The sequence below is a fragment of the Giraffa tippelskirchi genome, chromosome 1, assembly GCF_054371585.1.
Source record: "Giraffa tippelskirchi isolate mGirTip1 chromosome 1, T2T-mGirTip1v1.2.pri, whole genome shotgun sequence".
Classification (NCBI taxonomy): Eukaryota; Metazoa; Chordata; class Mammalia; order Artiodactyla; family Giraffidae; genus Giraffa; species Giraffa tippelskirchi.
The window spans coordinates 94,997,480-95,003,464 of record NC_137275.1 but is presented as its reverse complement, the minus strand read 5'-3'; positions in this window follow the sequence as shown (position 1 = coordinate 95,003,464).

Genomic DNA, 5,985 nt, shown 5'->3' with positions numbered 1-5,985 from the left:
AGAAAACTAAGATAGTGGCATCTGGTCCCATCACTTCATGGCAAATAGATGGGGAAACAGTGGCAGACTTTACTTTTTGGGGCTCCAAAATCATTGCAGATGGTGACTGAAGCCATGAAATTAAAAGATGCTTACTCCTTGGAAGGAAAGTTATGACCAACCTAGACAGCATATTAAAAAACAGAGACATTACTTTGCCAACAAAGGTCCATCTAGTCAAGGCTATGGTTTTTCCAGTAGTCATGTATTATGTGAGCATTGGACTATAAAGAAAGCTGAGCGTGGAAAAATTGATGCTTTTGAACTGTAGTGTTGGAGAAGACTCTTGAGAGTCCCTTGGACAGCAAGGAGATCCAATCAGTCCATCCTAAAGGAGATCAGTCCTGAATATTCATTGGAAGGACTGATGCTGAAGCTGAAACTCCAGTCTTTGGCCACCTGATGCAAAGAGCTGACTCATTTGAAAAGACCCTAATACTGGAAAAGATTGAAGGCAGGAGGAGAAAGGGACGACAGAGGATGAGATGGTTGGATGGCATCACCGACTCAATGGACATGAGTTTGAGTAAACTCTGTTGGTTGGTGATGGACAGGGAGGCCTGGCATGCTGCGGTACATGGGGTCGCAAAGAGTCAGACACGACTGAGTGACTGATCTGAACTGAGTGCCATTTAGTGTTCTAACAGAGGAAACCAAACAACCTGACACCTTCTGCATGGATATCTTGGAAGAGTTTGATACTTATCAACAAACTGTGTTAACCCAGTAATGTGTGTGTGTGTGTGTGTGTGTGTGTGTGTGTGTGCATGCGTGGGTTTGTTAGTTGCTCAGTCATGTCTGCCTCTTTGCGACCCCATGGACTGTAGCCCACCAGGCTCCTTTGTCCATGGGATTTTCTAGACAAGAATACTGGAGTGGGTTGCCATTTCCTTCTCTGGGGGAACTTCCCAACCAAAGGATCTAAGCCGAGGTCTCCTGCAGTGCAGGCAGATTCTTTATGTTCTGAGCCACCAGGGAAGCCCTAACCAGTAGTACTATCCTACTAAGTACAGCAGGCATTGCCTTAATCATCAAACCTAGTATAGGTAATACAAAAATAGATCAATTTTTATATCTCTTTAAAATTTTATTTTTAGATCTGGTAAACTACATATAAAATAAAATTTATCATCTTAACAATTTTTTAATGTACAGTTCAGTGGCATTAAGTACATTCACCTTGTTTCACAACCATCATTATCCACCTCTAGAACTTTTTCATCTTGCTATATTGAAACTTTGTAACCACAAAACAATAACGCCTCATTCTCCCTTTCCTCAGCCCTGGGCAGACATTATTCTAATTCCTGTGTCTATGAATTTGACTAAATTTGACTACCCTAGCTTCCCTTCCTCATATAAGTGAAACTATACTGTATGTGTCCTTTTATGACTGGCTTATTTCATTAGCTGAATATCCTCAAGGTTGACCTATGTTATACCTATGTTATAGTATGAGTTAGAATTTTCTCCCTTTTCAAGGTTGCATAATATTCTATTATATATACATATATATGTGTGTATATACACACACACACACACACACACACACACACTCCACATTTTGTTTATCTTTCAAGCAATGGACATATGGGTTGCTTATATCTTTTGGCTATTGGGAATAACACTGCTATGAACATGGATGTACAAATATCTTCAAGATCCTGCTTTCAGTTCTTTTGGGTAGATACCCAGAAGGGGATTTTCTAGATCCTATGGTAGTTCTATTTTTAATTTTCTGAGGAACTGTCATGCTATTTTCCACAGTAGCGGCACCATTTTAAATTCCCACCAACAGTGTACAAGAGTTCCAATTTCTCCACATCTTCATCTGTACCTATTTTCTATTTTTGTGATATAGCCATCCAAACTGGGGCTTCCCTGGTGGCTAAGGCAGTAAAGAATCCACCTGCCAACACAGGAGACCCAGGTTCAATCCCTGGGTCAGGAAGATCCCCTGGAGAAGGGAATGGCAGCTCACTCCAGTATTCTTGCCTGGGAAATCCCATGGACAGAGGAGCCTGGTGGGCTACAGTCCATAGGGTCACAAAGAGTCAGACATGACTTAGTGACACTTTCAAAGAGTATGAGGTGATGGTAACAAGTCAATTTTTATAGCATTAAAAATATTTGCAAATTGATAGTCTTTGCCATTACCTATGTACCCAAGCTGACCATGTCTCCACAAATATCAGAACATAATTTGGTTTAACAAAGATTATTTATTTTAGTCTTAGCCTAATGTTCTAAAAAAAAATTTTTTTTTTTCTTACTCTCTGGAGAGAAATACTAAGGATAAGTAAAAGACTAAGGATAAGTGAAAAGGACAATGAAAAAATAAACTTATAAATCTTTAGGTGGTTTGAGACTGATGAAAACTTCGTTAAAATAAAGCACCAAACAATTTGTCTTTTTGATCAGTACAAGGTGAAAATTTAGTAACTTTATATCAGATATCTTGAGGTTATTTTTCTTCTGTATTTTTATTTTGCAGCAACCTGAGGACTGTTACTTAACTGCAATAATTGGAATATTGCTGCTATTTTGAAGATTATTTTCAATATTTTAGTAGGTGGTTACTTTCCTTTTATCATGGATTGTCAAAAGTGTCACATACTTGAGAGAGTGCTCTTATTACATTCTAGGACCAGCTTTTTTTCCCCAAGAGTAATAGTCAATAATTGTATAAAGCTAGTCAACAGAAAAACAGGATTCACTTAAGAGAATTTGTTTTTCAGTTAGCTTTGCAGGGACACACTTATTCCACTGAGAATAGGATACCTGCGCTGACATCCACTCAGAGAAGTAATAACTTGCCAAATCCTACTTATCAACGCATCCCCTTTTCTCAATTAATTCAAGATTTCCAGTTTGTTTACTTTCATCTCCAAAATAGCAACAACTTCCTTTAATATTTCAGACAGTCTGGCATTTAAGTGACTGATTGATGAATGTTCAATTGCACTCAGAAGGCGACAGCAGTTCTCATCATCCGTAATTCATTAGCATATAATGGAAATGCTGTGCCAATCAAATTAAAGTTGCATGTGATAAGAGCTCTTCGTGATTGAAATTCGCCCTCACCCCCACAACTGTTGTAACTGCATTTGATCGAAATCGGTTCTCTGCCTGCACCCAAATTACTTTCACTCCTTTTCCCTTCTCCAACATGTCACATGCGTATTCTATACCTAAAGAGCAATGGGCATCATTTCTCTGCCAATCTTGCTTTCAGCTGCATGGTTTTGTTTTTCTCCCCTTTGTCGCTTTGCATTATTTATTCCTGGGCTCCAGCAAAATATTGAAATGTGTAGCACATGGGAACAGAAAGAAAGGATATTCCTTCACAGAATTCATGTTGTGTATACTTAAATACTTTTGGCTTTAAGAAGCTGCCATACCAAAATTAGAGCTATTTGCATATATACTAACCACTACATGCCAGATGGATGGCATGATGCCTCTGTATGGAGGATAATCACCAAAACTCCATATCCGTGTTTTCAGAAAGGCATAAAAATATGATTTATATACATTTTTTGTTGCGCTTTTTTAAACAAGGGTTAAGTAACAAAATAAAACATGTCACATTTTGTTTATACTTTTAGGCCTCACAGTCGAATATGTCTTTAGTCTGCAAACATTTAAAATTTTTAACTTCAACATTTCACCACAGAAGACATCTGAAGGTTATCCTCTTCCCTTTACTCTAATAAATTCTGTAACTCAGAGCTTGATCAAAGCACTCCTCTCTTAACTCTAACAATGTAAAGAAAGAAAATTTTAAATTGAAGTCATTTAGAATACCTCAGTAGTTAAAATGGTTTTCATAGAAACAATCAAACCTTCTTTAAAGTTGCAATTAATTCTTAGTTAGGGGAAAAATTCCATATGGAATAAAATTCTCTTTGGAAATCATGTGTTTGCATTCCTGCTGTATGATTATTCTTACCACACCAGAAACTTCTTAATTAATTGCACTCTTCATGGCTACACTAAAACAGATGTAAATAAGTGCTTTTTATAACGATTAACTTTCACAACAGGCTTCCTCACAAGAACTGTGCAATTGGATTGTTGGGAGGCCCCTGAGGGCTTGGGCAGCTGGGGGAGGCTCCCCAGCTAGGCCTGGGGGGCTCCCTCGTCATTTGCATAGGCAGTTTGTTCTAAATCCAACAGATGGACAGAAAGACATGTCCAAATGAAAAAGCTCGGGAGTTGCCTGTGTTGCAAAACAAATGGACTTACTTGTTGAGTTCTGAGTGGTGATTATATAATTAGTGTTGTAAGTTGGGAGAACCCACCCTGCACTAACTTGCTTTTATTTTGCTTTTTTTTTTTTTTTCAAGTTGGCAAGAAAACAAGACTACTGAGAACTTAAACCAATGAAAAATGTAACAGTGACAGAAATTAGAGTAGGAAGAACTAATAAAAGCAAAATACAGGACAAGGTCTTGTAAGGAGTCCAGGAAGAGTCTCCCTGGCGGGCTGCCAGTCCTTATTGATTTGAGGGATGTAATTCATTACAGAGGGAGCACGTATGTGTCCTTCTAGGAACTCCAGCGCTCAGTATGGTGGAAAGAAAGGGAGTAAGCCCATCTGTGTGCACTCTAATAGCAGAGTATTAATTTCAAGTAGTCTTGTTAACATGCTTTTTGAGGCTGCTTGGGAAAAAAAAAATAGCAAAAATGTTACAACTACACAAATGTGCATATTCTGTGCCTGACATTCTCTCAAGGACATGTGTATTGCCTCCTTGCAGTAGGTTTTTCATCATAAATTTTCTTCTTTTCCCCAGGTTTATTGAGGTATAACTGACAGGTAAAATTGTAAGATATTTAAAGTATACAATGTGATGATCTGACATATGTATACATTGTAAAATGATTCCCCCCCCATAGATATTGAGTACGTTAATACATCCATCACCTCATACAAGTCACTTTTTCTTTTTTTTTTTTGGTGAGAACATGTAAGCTCTATTCTTTTAGCAAATTCAATTATACAATAGTGTTGTCAACGCTAGTCACCATGTTATATATGAGTCCTCAAACTTGCAATTGTGAAGTTACTTTTGAATTAGCAGGCTACCCTATAATCTGAGTGAATCTGAGAGGGAGATCTCCCGTTAAGTCAGAGAGTGTCACAAAGCAGAAAGGGAATCTACAAGTGACCAGATGAAATCGAACTTGAAGCATGGCCATTTTTGACAAACCAGGTAAGTTTTATTCTAGAGATAAGATTCTCTCATGGGAAAAGGAAGACCATCAGATGCAATCAACACACATCAATGACAGAGACCAGATGAAGTTTAACCTGTGAGAAATTAGACCCTGTGCCATTAAAGAATTCACCATGATTCCTCTCACGGGCTTTAGTCAACATGTGCGTCTTCACAAGAGAATCCTCAACGTGATCTCACCAGGGCTGTCTAGTGGTGGTTTCTGAGGCCTGTTCAGCTTTGCCATCAAACAATAATATCAATAATAACAATTATTTAGTGCCGTATATTATGTACTTTACATAATTTTCCCTAGTCCCCCAGACAATTCTGTAATCTGGGTATTATCTCCATTTTAAAAATTAAACCGGGGGGTCAGAGAGGTTAAGTAACATGTCCAAAGTCACACAGCTAGCTATCATGGAAGAAGAATCCAAATTCAGAGCTGCCTGACCCCAAAGGCTAAGCTCTATTTACTATCCCCTGCTTCAATGAGACCCCTTTATCCCACTCTCTAGGTAACATGGGCAAACCCAAGATGTCTCTTGGGTTGTAGGGTACCAAAACTAGGGAACCATACCTTCTGAACAGCCCTTCCCACATCTCCATTTTGTAAAGGTCTCTTGGTTTTACTTACGTAAAGCCAAAGGACAACCTTTCTTTTTTACAACCATCCATAAAATAAGATTAATCCAGCCTCACAGGATTTATAACTCTGATTTAAG